Source organism: Euprymna scolopes, chromosome 2, assembly GCF_053919585.1.
Source record: "Euprymna scolopes isolate OS-2025 chromosome 2, ASM5391958v1, whole genome shotgun sequence".
NCBI classification, from domain to species: Eukaryota; Metazoa; Mollusca; class Cephalopoda; order Sepiida; family Sepiolidae; genus Euprymna; species Euprymna scolopes.
In genome coordinates, this window is record NC_136483.1 from 176898736 (window position 1) to 176918442 (window position 19707).

Sequence of the window (19707 nt, forward strand, 5' to 3'; positions counted from 1 at the left end):
AAACAAATAGTGGTCAAAATATATATATATATATATATATATATATATATGTATATATATATATATATATAAATAGATAGATAGATAGATAGATAGATAGATAGAAATAACAATAGTATAAATAAACATATTGATTCGCAGTAAGCAAGAGAGATTTATAGACAGAAAAGTCAAAACCATATGAACAAATGAAGACACAGAAAATAATTAAAAAAAAACAGACAAATGAAACGCGATGGATCTATGAAATGTTATAGTTGGAATAACGCAAGAAAAAATATCGGATTGAGCTACGGGTCATGTCATCATTGGTGCTAGTAAGAAAAACAAACCCTTGAAATAGTGGGCCAAGAATTAGGGCAGGGCTACAACGTGTAGAGGAAAGTAGTGAAGGAAACCGGTAAGACTAGATGGAGGATAGAATAGCAAAGAAAGATAAACTTTCAGGAAGACCGAAGTAGTGGTAGGAGGGTTTGACGACAGCACGTGACGCCCGAATGGAACACGTGATACCGACGTTGTTTGATCTCAAAGGAAGGCAACCACTTGGCGAGCACAGCGGGATTCAATCACACCCAGTCTATTATTTATATGCACTTACTAGCCAGGTCAACATCCAAGCACACAAACATATTTACAGACCAAGAGAGAGAGAGAGAGAGAGAGAGAGAGAGAGAGAGAGAGAGAGAGAGAGAGAGAGAGAGAGAGAGACAGTTAAATGAGAGAGTGTGTGCATAGTGTTAGGGAGAGTATATGCTTGTAAAAAATGACAGTAGGAAACAATTTAAGAAAATGATATGTATACGCACACACACACACACACACACACACATATATATAATTACTAAATAAATATATACACATAAACATTTCTGTTAATATATGTACATGAGAATTTTCGTAGATGTTTATATCTTTGAAAAGTTGAGACATTAAATATGGCAACATATATGAGAATAGAACTATGTTGGTAATATTTAATACAGTTAAATATTGCTTGTTTCCATACGGAAGTGGAGTAAGTAACAACATTGCTTTTGATGTGTGATTAATCCAGGTTTTTAATATGGACACTCTGAAGTCGTACAAATACAGAATTGTCTTACTCTTTCTTGCTCTCCCCCTCTTTTTCACACAGTTTTTCTTTATATATATATATATATATATATATATATATATATATATATATATATATATAATTTTCCACTGACACGTGTTTCGTCGTCTACGTCTCTTCAGAGTGGCTGAATCTAGCGAGACTCGAAATCGGGACCCCATGATAAGAAGCCTAAACCTCTACCACGCGGCGGCCTCGCATTACTACTCGATGTATCGCGTTTGTATGTAAATGTTTTTATTGGTTTTTGTTAGCGATACCTTTTTGAATGAGATCAGTCATTCATACGAAATTGCATTGTTACCTAAATGCGAGTTGGGAATAATTTTCCCTTTAACCAATTCGGTACCCCCTTGGTCAAAGGGAAAATTATTCCCAACTCGCATTTAGGTAAAAATGCAATTTCGTATGAATGATAGAATTCATTCAAATAAATATTGCTAACAAAAACAAATAAAAACATCTACATAAAAACGCGATACATTTAGTAGTCAGGCGAGGCAGCCGCGTGGTAGAGGTCTAGGCTTCTTATCATGAGGTCCCGATTTCGAGTGTCGCTAGATTCAGCCACTCTGACGAGTTGTAGACGGCGAAACACGTGTAAGTGGATAATTATATTTTAAAAATAAAATATATACCGCTCCCCATTTAAGGGGGTACCAAATTGGCCAAAGGGAAAATTATTCCTAACTCGCATTTAGGTAAAAATGCAATTTCGTATGAATAATTGAATTAATTCAAAAAATTATCGCTAACAAAAACAAATAAACACAGACACACACACACATATATATATATATATATATATATATATATATATATATATATATATATATATAGTCTCATAAATAGTAGCTTCCTTCAGTTTTAACAGCTATAGATATTCACTGTAAGGATTTTTGCGAGTTGATGTATTGAATTCTATATAAGTAATTAAAACTCTTGTCTATATGAGCAGCTGTTTGACATTTGTATTCTTTGTCAAAAAGAAAGTTGCTGTAAATTATAATTTATTGAATTTAAATCCAATTTTATTATATCATTGCTCCGTCCTGAATATTAAGATTTTCATCTTGTTGGGATTTTAACATAAATAATAATACTAATATTCATACTTGCTTTGAGTTTGCAAAATTATTAAGTTTTACACTGCAATTCATTTTCTTCTAGACACTAGTAGTCAAGGCTAACTCAATTATCAGTGTGAGGGTAATTCCTGCCGGAGATGAGGTGCGAACCCAGTCACGAATTTAGTTTTCGGTCGATTTTCTAAGTTAGGTCCAACAAACCATTGCCACAGGGAATGAAGAGGAGTAAGAACAAACGCCGAATTCAGGCGACGATATCAGACAATGTAAATTGTTCAAATTAGCGTGAACATTACATAAACGCTAGTTAACTACTTTTTACTTATAACTTCGCAGACATTGTCCGTGATTTAACATTAATCAAACAGTAATTATTGTTTAAGTTTACAGACTAGAGTTTCATATTTCCTTAATTATCAGTTTAAGGTCACGATTCCTGCATGCCAAACGATTCAAACCCAGCCACACAACCACCTGTTGCTCCATTTGATAAACCTTGACTCCAGGATAGCAAAACAATTGCCACGAACATGAAGAGAATTAATAACTATGTTAAGTATATTTTCCACACACACACACACACACACACACACACACACACACACACACACACACACACACACACACACATATATATATATATAGTTGTATATATATATATATATATGTATGTGTGTATGCATGTATGCATGTATATGTTTGGGAAAATATATGTTTTACTTTATCCTAGAGACTTTTTGTAGAATGTATCTACACACTATATAGAATTTGACCTTTTTGTTAGGGGGAAAATGTAGTACCGGTTCTAATACTACACTTCACATTTTCTGTCCTCGATCAGTAAAGGAGTATCCTTCTAGATTCAGATTATTTTCACTTTTGTTTCTATCCAGTGTGCTCTCTTTTAGGGAACTGGATTTTTCTGACATTAAGAAATTAACCTTGTGTTTTATTCTACCTACGTGAGGAAGCAAGTAATTAGGAACAATGTAGTAACGTTCCAAGAACCAAGGTGTTAATTCCCAATCATTATTTCAATTATAGCAACATCTCCGTTCATTTTACAGAACTGACGTTACGAAAACGTGTATGCATCAGTAAAAAAAAAATTGAAATATACATTTTAATTTTTTATGCTTTACAAAAGAAATCCCTTGAAAAATGTACCGAAATCTGAATATGAACGACTGAAACCTGTCATGGAATTATCAATTCCCGGATATTTGGTTACATTAAGAGAAATCATTGGCCTTCGGGACAAGAGTAAAATGTAGTATCTGTTCTTCAGATGCTGCACTTCTATTTCTTGTTCTCTTTCGGTGGAAGAGAAATCCTTCACGATTGAGACAATTTTTATTTTTGTACCTTTTTCTTCACGTTAAAAAAACGACCCTGGTGTCTAACTCTGTCCCGTGGGGAGGTATAATAAATAGGTACATTAAGAGAAATCTTTGCCATGTTCGCCTGTTATTCTCCATTGTTTGATTTTTTTTCAAAATAAATACATTTATGTACTCAGGCAAACACTATTCTATTGTATAGTTCAGCTATTGGGGAGTATCATAATATAATAAAACATTCATAAGTAAGTTATTTATTTGGTTAACCTTTCTGATTCTTCGTAGAAGAAAGCGATGCATATTATTTGGTGATAGCTGAATTATTAAGACAACACGGTCGGCCAGGATACGCAGGAAGTCTCTGATAAAGCACACTGCGACTGAATAAATAGTCATAGGCTAAGATCTAAGCTTTACGAAAGTGGCGGCATTATTTAGTCCCGCGATAATTCCGACTTACCACGGTCTAAAAGTCGATCTCAGCAAAGACGATGCGGTTTTTTGTTGATTTTTTTTTCTCACGTTCTTCTCATCTTTCGCGATACGGGTTCGAGACTGACTGCCTATCTAGTACCTCTTTTTTTTTCAACACACATGTTCAAACATCTGGGCAACGCCGGGCATCCAGGCTTGTATAATATAAACGGCGACACTTCAAGGCGTCTACGAATGATCCTATTAATAACTATACATTTAGCTAATCGTCAGATTTAGACAACCCACAGTAAACGTTTTGTGGTTTCTAGACAATCAAGATTCTCTCAAGGCACCCGTAGTATGCCAGGTCATTGGGATGATCTTTTTTCGTATATGCATAAGTAGGTCGGTAGAAAATATTTGACATTAAATATTTCTCCATTTTTTTCTTAGTATAAGTTGCTTATCCAGGGAACGATTATAAAAACAAGGTATGAGTTTCTATTCTGGATTTCGAAATAATCTATATATCCATCACAGTGAAAAAGAGTGTATGTGAGGACACTTCTCAACCTATCTACCAAAGGAATGTTAAATATACAGAGTTGAAATTTAGTATATAGTATCTTCTGACATGTGGAAAGCGTTTTAATCAGTTTTCATCAAAAAGAAGAGTTACTAAAAAGTTAAAATCGAGAAATTTGTACTTATAGTTGACTGGAATTTTTATCTTTTTTCTAACTGTTTCACAAATGTGCATGCGTAAATCGTTCTCATGATAAATTGTTTATGTAAAGAAAAAGTAGGTTTGTAAACTCTTTTACAAGATCGTGTTAAGCCGCTCCAATAGTTATTGTACTTGTTCTACTCTCTTTAGATTTTGTTTTCGGTCTATGATTGAGGATTCGTTTTTATTGACAAGAAATAAAAAAAAAACAATACCCGCATTCATGCATCTCATTTTTTTTATTTAATTTTTTTAAAAAAGAAATTGAACATTACGTGTAAAACCTACGGTATTTCTGTTTATACAGTAAACTCCCAGGATACTGCATTAAAAATTAAGACCAAAATAACGTACATTAAAAATTAAGACCAAAATAACGTACATTAAAAATTAAGACCAAAATAACGTACATTGAATAATACACATGCACATATTCAAATAACATTATAATAGGACTGTAAGTCGGGGAAATACCGTAAGCATGGGCCGTAAAAAACGTGGAATTCCACATTATAACCTGAAAAAATCCTATCCTTCGGTCACCGTATCTCAGGGTGCTACTGTAATTAATAAGAAGTCTGCATTAATTAAAATGTAATATCCGTGCGTATATTAAGGAGCGGCAAACTCGGCTGGTTTGCTAGTGTTGAATACCATTGTGTGAAGTATATTGATTCCAGGACTTTTATTATTTGCTTTTAATATTCATTATAAGAAAATCAGATCAAACTAATCGATAAATTTCGTCATTTATTTTCGGACTAGCTTAATGAATATAACGAATAATAATCTAAAATAATCAATCACTTAATGTATTCTGGTCTGTCTAATAAGTAATTTGTAAAATAACTTTTAAACTGTAATATTCTCAGACAGTAATGTTTTTTGTTATTCATATTACTGTTTTCATCTTGACTGTGATTTCCACAACGTTTCGGTCGATATAATCTCTGATCTTCTTCATGTGTATCTTGTCGAACTCGGGAATGTTTCTGTCGAACTTGGGAATTTTGTTTCACGATGGTAACGTGCTGGTGTTCCCTCAGACATGACTGAAAAGTCAGGTATAGTTGACCATATCTGGACAGAAAAGGGAAACCATCTACCATTATGGGACCAAGTAAATATTATAGACAGAGAGGAACGGTGGTGAGTAAGACGACTGAAAGAAGCGGCACATATTATGAGGAATAAAATTTAAAACGATATGGGAACCAGTAATTATAAACAATAGACAATATATACAAGTAATAAGTAAAACATTTATACATACTAGTAATAAGTATAGAGATAGATATACATTAATATATTGTGATAATTAGTGATAAATAATGATATTTACAACTAGAAATAAAAATAGGTTTAAGGCTCCTAAATTTCGTACTAGAATTGTTCGCAAGGACCCGTAGACCAGTGGTGAGAGTACTGGTAAAATTAATTGTAAAAGTGATATTCTCCTGAAGGTTCAATCCTCAGTGTTGGCGGACAAATAATACATTTGCGAATAACTTAGGACCGATATCTAGTTATGGCTGACGGAACAAGAATACGTTACTACCGTGAAGTAAATAAAGGGTTATGCTCGAAATTCTGACCAAATTTCTGATTTCGACTGAAACTTCCCGTTCGACAAGATATACCTGAAGGGAGGTTATATTGATCAAAACGTTGTGAAAATCTCACTCCAGATGAGAACAATAGTCCGATGAATGATAATATAATAACCACTCCTCATCTCAAATATTCAGAAATTTTTTATTGTTAAATTTATAAATTGGCACGTTGTAATTTAGTCAACACTGTTTGCTGCTTGCTGTTATCTATTACAAGTTGCTCTCTTTCTTTTTGGCCGCATAGATATATTGTAATTACATATTTCCATAAATAATTCCTATATTCTTTTCTTCCAAAATAGATAAAGTGATGTCTTCATTATTTCATTCCGTATATATTATTTAATGGGACATGCAATCGCCCTCACACACACACACACGCACACACACACACACACGCATATATATATATATATATATATATATATATATATATATATATATATATATATTCCTTTTCAAAACTGATTGCATATTCAGGATTATTTAGATATTGAAATGCTGGTTAACAGGAGCCTATTTTTACTTCTGGAATAATCTCCAAACATTTTTTGCAACTCTACTGAAGAAATTCTGAATTAGAAATGCTGTTAGGATTGCACCATTCTCGATTTATTTAATACAATCTTCGGAGACACCCTTTACTAAGTATATATTGCGCCCGTATCTTTGGTTTTGTACGGCATTTCATCTTATTTTTATTTCGTTCATGTTTTTTTAATCTTCATTTTATCTATTTATTATTGTATTTTATGTGATATATTTTATTATTGTAATTTATGTTATATGTTTCATTATTGTATTTTATGCTATATTTTTCATTAATGTTACTCTCTCTTCTTACTGCTATATTTCTTTCTGTTCGTTATCCTATCTCCGCTTTTCCTTGATTTCTTCCATCGTGACTTACATCTCCCTCCTCCTATCCTTATTTTCCGTACATCTATTTACATTCGACCTATCCATGCAATCATCTTAATTCATTTTCCGTATTACATCAGAACGCACACACCAATTTTTTGCTATGGTAGATCAGCGAATCCCTTACGTAAATATCGAAATAGCATCGACCAACGAATTCATAAAAACACCCAAAATATAGATGAATAAAAAACGTTCTTTAGCACACATTTCCATACAGAATATGCTCACTCGTTAACCCGATCATCTCACTGGGACTATTCGCTTATATCTCTTGTCTCACAAAATTATCAACGAAAAAATACATGACACTGTTTTCTCACAGATGAAATATTAGTAAAATTTCTATTCTAACAGAAATACGCATGCATATTTTTTCTATAGTAACTTGTTTTATAAATACTTTACATACATCTAAAAGTGCCCTCAAAATTATAACATCATCATTACATATTTAAAGCCCGATATGTATAATGCACATGTAACTACTATCTAAATTATCCGTAATGAAATAAGAACTTAGATAAATAGAGCACTGCTCATCAAAATTGATTCGAATTGTGGTCATGCAAAAAAAAAGTTTTTTGTTTATGAAATATCCTTCTTACGATTGGTATGACCATGTTTTTAAAAGCTAAATATATATATATATATATATATATATATATATGTTTATTGATAGTGCTCTATATTACTAATTATATTTATTTGTTGAACATATTTTTGATTAGATTTTGTTTCTACTGAAAGTTTCATTATAATATATGTTGCAATATGTTTGCTATAATCACTGATGTATGATCACTGAAAGTGGGAAGATTATATATATAGACACTGGCGATAAACAATCGACTAAAAAAGGAGCCGTGTTCTGCTAACAACCAATCAGAAACCAGAATTGCTCCATAAAATAATATTAATTATTTAAGAATTCGGCACATATTTATTTTGTGTCAACACGAGAAAGATCTTTTGCTCTTTGCTCCTGAAAAATTATAAAGTTCTGGACTTGTACATAATAGTTGCCAATCGAAAACTCTTCATCTCCAGGACTCTCATGGCTTTCAATTCAATCAGCAATGTATGGCTTTCAATGTTAATAGCTACATTTATGTGGGACAAAACGCGCCTTCCCTCGCTCGATAACCACCAATCCAATTGTTCTTCTTTTTCATCTTTGCTTCTGGTCGTGGTGTGATCTCTATCATTAGCCGATACAGGTTCACAATAATATGAAAAAAAACCGCTAAGAAAAACACAGGTATCGACCCATTCTGTAGATATCGGTGTGATTGGGTGCATGTGAGATAACATCGTTGGAAGCAACACTTTAAGAGCTAAGGGGCACATCTACATAACATGTTCAGACACCTCCGTCGTCGGTTCAGGAAATTTATGTTGATCTTCTCGAAGACAGAACCCGCATTCAGTATTTGTAATGCGTCCCTAACTATCGTTAGCTTTTGCAAAATTAATTACGATTCCTAAAATTCCCTGTCATCTAACTCTTAAGGTATTGACTAATATTGTTTTGTCTAGGTTCCTATCCCTCCCACAGCTTGATTATCAGTTTTATTCAGTTGCATATGTGTGGCTTAGTGGACAACTTCTTATACCTTTGCTCTATTGATATACTTTTTTTCCTGTTTGTTATATATTCCACATCTTTTTACTTAACATATGAAGGTAAGGTCGATTGCATTGTGTATTTATGACAGGAAAACTTTAATTTACGATTAATACATGGATCATGAATTTCTTGTAGTTAGCACATATATTATCATTTTTAATAATTAGCCGTTCTAATAATTCGACCAAACTTACAAAGGCATAATGTGTCTTGAATAAAAACGTTTATGAATTTGTAATCTAGATTGCGATGGCCACAAGTAGAGAATTGAATTATAGGCAATATCACCAGAATGTTATTACTTTAATAGAAGGGCGCCCATATATTTATTAGCATCCGACTTCAGCAAAGCCATCAAATAGACGACAGTTAAGCAGTAATTTACTAATGTGTCCCATAAATAATATTTCATAGTACAATACAGTATTTAACAGGAAGAATATAGATTAGGGATTGGCTGGAACACTTGCCAAATACGTCGCATCAAAGAAAAGAAAAACAAAGCCTATTTTGTGAGAATTAAGATAAGAAAATGAAACTAAATTATGAAACCCAACTCAAATAATCGTTACAGAAAAGAAAGGAACATCACATCATCAACAGTATTTAGTTACAGGTTTACGCGAACAACAAATATGAATCACAGGTCGTTATATTTAGTATATTAACTATATACAAACGTTAATGTTAAAGGTTTTCACTTAGAAGTCCCTCGCTTATAAATCTTTGAATACAACCAGGGAACAAGGGTTAACGAGTGTCATATGTCATGTTATGCAACATAGTAATGATCAGTAATGTGGAAACCTTAGTAGTGTGCATTTTTCCTGTTGTTCAAAATGAAGTTAAAACATTGCATTGCAACGGAATTGTGTTCTACAAACTGAGAGTCCTACCAAAACAATACGGCTTCAACTGCAGATTAGAGTACTGATGATGAAAATATAGCAACTTGTTTTTAGATGCATTACAATAGGCCAGTCATATTTTCCTTAGCTTACTTGTGCTAAAAAAGGAAAAATCAGAATGATATTTGTTATAAAATACTATAAGCCTGAGACTTACAAAAAGTGCAGTGATCCGATGGTTAAAAGGCATTTTATAGCTATATTAGAGCTGGAAATCTTGTAACGTAAATGCAAAACATATCAAATGCATTTCATATATCAAGGTCTATTGCTCTAAATGTTAAGCTCCATTCAGAAGATTCACAAGTTAAAGGCAACATATAATTTATAGACTTCACAGGGCGCAAACCATATTAATGGTTATTGAGTAGGTAATTTTGCTGAGGTATTTGGCAACTTATTTATCAAGGATTCGTGCAATTTATACATAACGCACATGCTACTAATCGATTTGTACTAAGATAAAGAACTGTGGACATTTCCCAAGATGCAGAGTAGCATTTCCTATTAATGAAAAGTTTAAACAACTTTGCAATTAGGAACTAGTTTTGGTCGCAATATGACTGGTGCCCAGGACAGTTGCTATGCTGGGATTATTATTCTTGATAAGTTTAGCAGCATCTCTAATAGATATATGGACGCTGTCCGGATTATTTTCCGTCTTCTAAATGTAGTTGTGATCAAGAATATTCATCTCTTTAGGACCGCGTTTATTATACGTAAAGAATCATGGTGATTAGGCATCTCTTCAAGTTCATTATAGTTGACGGACAGAGCAAATGACCTTCTCGCATGTTGTAAAATTATAGGAATAGTAACAGTAGCATCGATTAAAATAAACTTGAATCTCATGTCTGAAGTAAGATTTATTAATTATAATTATTAATTTGAAGCCAATTTGTTTTAAAACATAAGTTTTCTGACTTCACATTTCTCCTAATTTCATTTACATAAAAAATGGAGAGGGACACGAATCATAAGTATTAAAAATATTCGCTTTAATTTTGCTGGTAGATAGGCTCATATAATGTACTTAGTTTTGCGATGCATCCTATATATATATATATATATATATATATATATATATATATATATATATATATATATATATATATATATGAACAAATGATTAATAAAACATGTTAAAAGACATCTTGAAAAAGAGTTAAAACGCATTTAATTTTAAAAAAGGAAGCACAAGATATGTGGATAGTCCTTAATCCGAGGAGTTTCGAAGAAATACTCTCCTTCTCATTAGAGGGCGGGAATTAGCAAAATGCAGGATCGGATTTTGCATATAAAAGTATTTAATGAAACTACAAGTAAGTCATAGATCTTACTTGGTTAAAGAAATGGGTGAGGTAAGGGGAACAGGAGGCAAAAGAAAAATGATAAAAAGATATGACATGAATGGATAGTCCGGTGAAGGGTAAAAATCCAAAAATCTTTTTATCAATTTTCGTTTGCCTCCTGTTCCCCCTTACCTCACCCTTTTTTTTAACCAAGTAAGATCTGTGACTTACTTGTAGTTTCATTAAATACTTTTATATTCAAAATCCGATCCTGCATTTTGCTAATTCCCGCCCTCTGATGAGAAGGAGAGTATTTCTTCGAAACTTCGCGATTAAGGACTATCCACTTATCTTGTGCTTCCTTTTTTTAAAATTAAATATGTTTTTAACTCTTTTTCAAGATGTCTTTTAACATGTTTTATTAATCATTTGTTCATATTATAAGTTCTATTTCCTTTTCGGTTTTATTGAGCTTTTACATCTGGCTGAGTTTATTTTACTTGTAAATATTAACTCTTTAATATTTATAATATATTTTAAGTTTACCATTTTGATTACCTTGGTAAACTTATTGTAATTTATATATATATATATATATATATATATATATATATATAGATGTGTGTGTGTGTGTGTGTGTATTAGTGTTGAGAGGATTAATCTGAATCAGAATCGGGAATCGGAAAAAAGTTTTTGGGTTATCAGAATTGGTATCGGAATCGGACAAATTATAGTCAAATTTCTGAGTCTAAACCGATTATTTAAAATTTGTAGATAAAAAAATGATACTAGCACAAATTATTCTTCTTTCAAAATTTTTATTAGCAGTAGTTCCTTTACAATATATAACTGATGAGTTAAATATCTCATTAATAGATTTAACATTGATTAGCAGAGTTTAATTTATTTTATTTATTGGTCATTTATAACTTGTCTATTGCCATTATAATCCTTTAAATGCTCTGTGCAGGGGGGTGGGAGTAAATTTCATTTACGCCAGCTGTACATTGGGGTTTTTCTCATCGGCTTCTTCATAAATAATTTCAGTTTTATGGCACATTTTCAGATACAAAACATTCGTCAGACTCTACAAATTTTATTTGTCTTTATTTGTTTTTATTGTAAGAAAAGTAGATATATCGCAAAGTTTACTTGCCTCTTCAATATCGCAGGTTTTTTTACATAGGCATCACAACTTATTAAGGCCCAAATACCACTCGAGGATAAGGGTTAAGATTGTACAGTAGTCAATTGAACAATGTAGTAATTGTTAGTATAGAAATTCTGTAAATTTGTTAACTTTAGTGGAACGGCTTATCAAGACCTTGTTTACGTTGAACTTGAAGACAACCATATTGTAGTCAGCTGAAAGCAGGAAAACGGAAGTCAATTACACAGGCGTGTAATTCTAAGAAAGAAGCTTTGTTTATGGAATCTATGTTTAGGTTTAGACACAGATAAAGTGTGGGACATTATTGATAGTGTTTTCAGCCTAACGAGTGTTTCTTGTGAAAGTTTGGCGAGGTGGACTTTAGATTGAAGCTCAGTTGAGCACTTGCCAGGAAAATAACGAAAAAGCAGAGACAAACTCGCAACATCTCTTCTGTGAGATAGAGGTTGCAGGGAAGAGAAAAGGACATCTCCTACGAAGCTACGAAGTCTATTTTGAACTCTATCAAGGCAGGGCAAGTCCTTTAAAGCAGCTCCTGCCCAATGTGGCAAAAGTACTCCATCCTTGGAGGTACATGGCTTTTATATAGATAGAGAATTGCCTCAGCAGTGTGATATATACTGGGTCGATAAAAGGGTCCCACCATTTCCCCAGTCGCCTTGGCATCAGATTTAATGTACGTGTTCCATTTCAGATCAGGAGTAAAGGCCAGGCACCGAAGCTTGTAAAAACATGAAGCCTCCCCAACTTATTTCAATTGATGCCAGATGGGGATGAGAACGTTGATGATGTAAAGATAGAAGCTTGGTTTTAGATGCATTAAAAGTAACCAGCCGCTCCTTTCCCCATTGTACCACGTGTCAAGATCAGAGGAGAGATAATCGGAGAGAACTTGGTCGTTTACGGTCCTAGATGTGCTACCATAGATGGTAGTGTAATCAGCATAAATGTCTACGAATAATGTAAGGATGTGATTTGGAAGGTCATTAATGTAAATCAGGAAGAGAGTTGGACGCAAGATGGACCCCTGAAGGACTCCATCATTAATACTGTGAGCTTCTGATTTTTGCCCACCGACTACTAATCTTATGAACCTATCAGAGAGAAATGATTTCATAATTGAGAAGACATTTCTAGCAATACCATAGCTGGAGATCTTGTGAAGTAATCCTTATGACATACCCTATCAAAGGCCTTTGATATGTAAAGAGCAATTGCACTAGAAAGGTTGCATCGGTCGAGCGATTCGCTAATCATATGATATATAATTGTAAGCACATCTTTAGTAGATCTAGCAGAACGGAAACCATATTATGTCTCACTAAGAAGGTTATTTTTGCTGAGATGGTTGATTTCTTCTCTATTTAACGCAGATTCCAGCAACTTACTCATGACGCACAGGAGATTTATTGGTCTGTACTGAGAGGAAGATAAGCGATCATCAGAAATCTTAAATACAGGACATACTGATGACATACCCCATGGTGACAACGTTTAAACAGTTTTGTAAGTATGGGTGCTAGTTCTGGTTCAAGTTTTTGAGTACTATAATTGGAACACCGTCATTGCCGGTGGCTTTATTGGAATCAAACAAGGTTTTTTGATTAGCTTGGAAATATCACGAACATACATTTGTATATTACATAGCGTGTGTTCTAGTTCAGGATGTAATATTGGGGTTGGTGGCCTTGGTCGCAAAGTAAAATTAGCTGCAATTTTTTTACAAAGAGTTTGGCTTCGTCTGATGCTGCCGAAATTACTTCAGGGCCAGTGATAATAGTTGGGATAGAGCACACGCTTCTGTTCAGGATTCCGTTCGCTATTTGTCAAAACTGGTGGGAACTAAGCCGCTGCTCAGCTACTTTGGACTTGACGGAATGATCATAAAACTCTCTTGCATTCTTTATTATTACTTTCTTACAATGGTTGGTGACATTCCTGAAAGAGGTTTTAGTCTCAATGCATCTAATACGTTGGCAGCAATGAAAAAGAGTGATATCTGTGCTCAATGGCAGCAGCACATTCTGGAGAGAGCCATGGCTGTCTGTTAGATTTTTGCTGGAACTTTTTCGAGGGTATGAAACGGTATATACCTACAATTTACCATTCCGTTAGGTCTGATACTATAGAGGACACATCCTTTTTAAACTTGGAAGGAAGAGGTAGCTATCCCTGTCAGCCATAGTGTATCGATATACTGTACGATGGAGAGGGACGTCTGAGGACTTATTAAATTTCATTTTCATCTTAATTGATACAACAGAGCGGTCGGAAGATCCAAGAGGAGACAGAACGGAAACGGAACATAGTTTAAGGTAAGTTGTGAGAAAAAGGTCTAGGAGACTCGCATACTGGCCGTCAGTATCTGGCACACGGGTGGGTTCGTGAACAATATAAGTAAGATCATAAGCAAGTGAGAACTCATGACAGAACCTTCCCTCATCATCGGCCCTGTTTGAGTGAGTTAACAATTCCATATTATGAACATTGAAGTATCCTAATACGTGAATGTTAGCTGAAGGATAAGCAGATAGGACGTGATCAATTTTCTCAGATATGCTTTGAAAGATAGTAACTCCGCTGTCGTTGGGGCGATAGAGAGTAAATATAAACGCAGTAGTGTATGCAAGTGCAACCTGGAAGCACATATGGGTAAGTAAGGATCTTCTTTGAAGATTTACCTACCACATTGAAAGCCATCTTTAATATAGGCACATATTCCATGCCATTAAATACCTTTGGGGTCAGATTTGGAAGTTAAGCTAGAGTATCCTTTAATTACGAACTCATCTAGGGAAATAGTCTGTCTAATGCCAGTTTCGCTTAGAAAGAATAGGCCTGGTTTAGTCTCCTCTAATTGGGGTTCAACCTCTGGAATGTTAGAATGTAGACCCTGATGTTTGAAAAGAAGACATGATAGTGCTGGTCTACGTTAAAAGATGGAGATCCGGGTTTAATCGTGTATTTGTTTTTGAAACTTGCTACGATGGAGTTTAGGATTTGTGGAGTAGGTCGACAGACATGCTTAGAGCAGGACAAAGAGAGAAACTAAGAGAAAAAGAAACGAATAATTTTTTGTAGCACATGATAAGGTAATGCCTTAACAATTATCCACTAATATGGCATCGAGAGGTCTCACCAGAAGCTACTGCATGTTCCAGAATCCATTCAACAAATGGCAATACAGCAACGTCAGTACTTTGCACCTGCTGATAGGACAACCTCCTTAGTTGTTAATGGTAGATTCGAGAGGGATTCTCTGATCTACCATAGTAAAAAGTGTTCTTATGTAATAGGGAGAATGCATTAAGATTGGAAAGCACTTCTCCTTACAGCAACGTTTAAACAGTTTTTTTAAGTATGAGGGCAAGTCCTGGTTGAAGCTTTTTCAACACTATAATTGGCCATTTGCTTTACTGGAATCAAAGTTCTTGATTAGCTTGGCGACCTCACGCATAGATATTTGTCTGTTGCATAGAGTGTTGCCTATTATAGGAGGAGATACGGGGAGTTGATGACCTTGATCGCATAGAGTAGAATTAGCTGCAAAGTTCTTGCAAAAAGTCTGACCTTGTCTGGTGCTGACGAGATGACCTCAGGTCAATCGATAATGGTTGTGATAGAACGCACGCTTATGTTCAGGATCTTGCTTGCTATTTGTCAAAACTGTTGGGAATCAAGCCGCTGCTCAACTCCTTTGAATTTAACGGACTGATCATATAGCTCCCTTGCATTTTTTATTAATCTTTTACAGTGGTTGCTGGCATTCCTGAAAGCAGCTTTAGTCTCAGTACACGTAAGTAGCTATGGAAAAGGTGATTTCTTTGCGTGATGGCATTAGCCCATTCTGGGGAGAACCATGGCTTGATGTTAGGTGTTTTTAGAATGTTTTAGATGGTAAACCTGGTTGAAATATTTCTCCATTTTTTCGATTGCACCATTCGGGAGCATCGGGACACCAAATTTTGATTCATCTAACCAGAAAACATTCCTGGACCAGTCTGTGTCTTTCTTGCCATACTATGAGAAAAATCTCTTTCTATCGTTGATGTTCTTCTTAGATAAAAAAATGGCTTATTTTTGGAAGAAAATCCCATTTCTTTTATTCTTCTAGATATTGTATATCTAGAAAGAGAATTTCCAGACCCTGTTTTGAATTCTTTGCAATGGTCAAAATAAGTTTTCTTTTAATCCTTCAAAACAGTAAATTTAAGCCCTGCTCGTACTTCAAAGTGAATACTCTAGGGCGAGCAGATCCAGATTTCCCTTTTACCAAGAATTCGACTTCGAACCTTTGACCAATTCGCTTCGCTACAGAAAGAGATGTTTTAATTTTTTTTTTCTTAAAATGTAAAAAATTCTGCTTGGAAGTCATGTTAGACTGCCTTAATCATGGAATTCGTTTTTTTTTATATCCTCGCCAACATGAGTTCCTGCCATATTTAAGATTAATGTTTCCACTTATTTTTATATGCTATAATAATAATGATCTGCAAAATAGAAATTTTCAGTTAAAATCAACAAAGATTCATGGAAAAATATTGAAAAATCGATTTCTTCCGTCTTTCAATCTTGCCCCCCCCTTTTTTGGCTCATGAGTGTAGATGAAAATCTCACAAATTTATCAAAACTTTCGAATAGTAAACATTGAGAAATCTGTTAAAAAAAAACAACAACTTTTATTTACATTTTAAATACTCAAAACATATTAGATTCTACTTTCTTAGACGAGTATATGTGAGCACACTGAAATTTTATTTTAGAATTTAGAATGGGGGTTCAGTTGTGCATCTAAATATAATGTAAACTAATCCCATTTCGGTACATTATAACTTTTTAAGTTAAGTAATTTTTACCACTAATTCTAAAGCCGATCAGCAAAATCATAAAATCACATGCAAATGCTATATTTTTCGTATTGCCAACCGTACTTAGGGTTAGTAGTAGGAGAGGAACGTGGTTTTTATGAAGTGTAACAACACTATATATTAATACGATGGTGTATGTGTTATTTATTTCGTGTGTCACAATTACATCCGAGTAACTTTTATATAATTATAGATTCATATTATTTATAATACATGATGTTATCAAGAATTCTTCATAAGTTTCTGTTTCGTTTTCGATTATAGCTGAAGGAACTCAATCTGATGCACCAAAGTCATATGAATATTTTTTTTGAAATCGTAATAAAAGTTGATAGAACATTAACTCTATAATAATATATACGAAATCTGCAGTAATTAAAGTGTCATATTTAAGCGTACTTAACGACTTGACTAAGCCAGGCGTCCTTGCGAGCTTAGATAAATATTTTGCATTTTTAACAAGAGTTACAATAACACCAGAGCATCTCTATTTGCACCATAAATGCCAACATCAATATATTACATATGAATGAGTCTCCTGTGGAATTTCCACAAGTCCCGGATGGTGTTATTATTAGCATCTCGTTTTTGTTTTGTTTTTTTACAGCAAAGCAAATCAATTTAATGACCCACCAAAGTGATATAATTTTTTTTTTACATAGGCGACACCACATTATCAAGGCCCAGAGGCCACTCAAGGATAAGGGTTAAAGAGTGTACAGTAGAAATTGGTCAATATAGTAATCATTAGTAATGAAAATTTGGTAAATTTGATAACTTATATGGAACGGCTCATCAAGAACTTATTTACTTTAGACTTGAACACAACCATATTGTAGTCAGCCGGAAAGCAGGAAAACGGAAGACAATTCCACGGGCGTGCAGTTCTAAGAAAGAAGCTTTGTTCATGGAATATACGTTTAGGTTTAGGCACAGATAAAGAGTGGGGGAAATTATTGATAGTGTTTACAGCCTAACGAGTGTTTCTTGTGAAAGTTTGGCGAGGGGGGACCATAGATTGAAGCTCAGTTGAACACTTTCCATGAAAATAACGATACATCAGAGACAAACTCGCAACATCTCTTCTGTGAGATAGAGGTTGCAAGGAGGAGAAAAGGACATCTCCTACGAGGCTACGAAGTCTATTTTGAACTCTATCAAGGCAGGACAAGTCCTTTCTAGCAGCATCTGCCCAGATGTGGCAACAGTATTCCATCCTTGGGCGTACCTGGCTCTTATATAGATAGAGAATAGCATCAGCAGTGAGATATCTACCGGATCGATAGAAAGATCCCACCATTTTTCCAGCGGCCTTGCCAACAGATTTGATACACGTGTTCCATTTAAGATCAGGAGTAATGGTCAAGCCAAGAAGCTTGTCAAAACTTGAGGCCTCCTGAAGACGAGAGCCATTCATTTCAATTGATGACAAATGTGGACTAGAATGTTGATGATGTAAAGAGAGAAGCTTGGTTTTAGATGCATTAAAAGTAACAAGCCACTCCTTTCCCCATTGTACTACGTGCTCAAGATCAGAGGAGAGAGAATTGGAGAGAACTTGGTCGTTTACTGTCTTAGATGTGCTACCATAAATGGTAGTGTCGTCAGCATAAATGTCTACAAATGATGTAAGGATATGATTTGGAAGATCATTAATGTAGATCAGGAAAAGAGTTGGGCCCAGGATGGATCTCTGAGGGACACCGGCATTAATACTGTGAGCTTCTGATTTTTGCCCCTCAACTACTACTCTTATGAACCTATCAGAAAGAAATGATTTAATAATTGAGAAGACTTTTCCAGCTATACCATAGCTAGCGATCTTATGAAGTAAACCTTTATGCCATACCCTATCAAAGGCTTTAGATATGTCAAGAGCAATTGCCCTAGAAAGATTGCCACCGTCGAGAGATTTGCTAATCCTATGCGATATAACTGTAAGGACATCTGCTGTAGATCTAGCAGAACGGAAACTATATTGAGTGTCACTAAGAAGGTTATTTTTGTTGAGCTGGTTGATTACTTCTGTATTTAACACATATTCTAGCAACTTACTCATGACGCACAGGAGACTTATTGGCCTGTACTGAGAGGGGGATGAGCGATCACCTGAATTCTTAAATACAGGGCATACTGATTAGATTTTCCAGGAAGATGGGAAACTATTCTCCTTAAGACAACGTTTAAACAGTTTTGTAAGTATGGGCGCTAGTTCAGGTTGAAGTTTTTTGAGTACTATAATTGGAATACCATCAGGGCCAGTTGCTTTACTCGAATCAAGGTTTTTGATTAGCGTCGCAACATCACGTACAGATATACGTATATCACATAGCGTGTTTTCTGATACAGGAGGAAATATTGGGGGTTAGCGGTCTTGGTCGCAAAGGGTAGAATTAGCTGCAAAGTTCTTGACAAAGAGTTTGGCTTTGTCTGATGCTGACGAGATTACCTCAGGTCCATTGATAATAGTTGGGATGGAGCACACGCTTCTGTTCAGGATTCTGTTTGCTATTTGCCAAAACTGGTTGGAACCAAGCTGCTGCTCAGCTACTTTGGACTTAACAGATTGAGCATACAACTCTCTTGCGTTCCTTATTACTTTCTTACAATGGTTG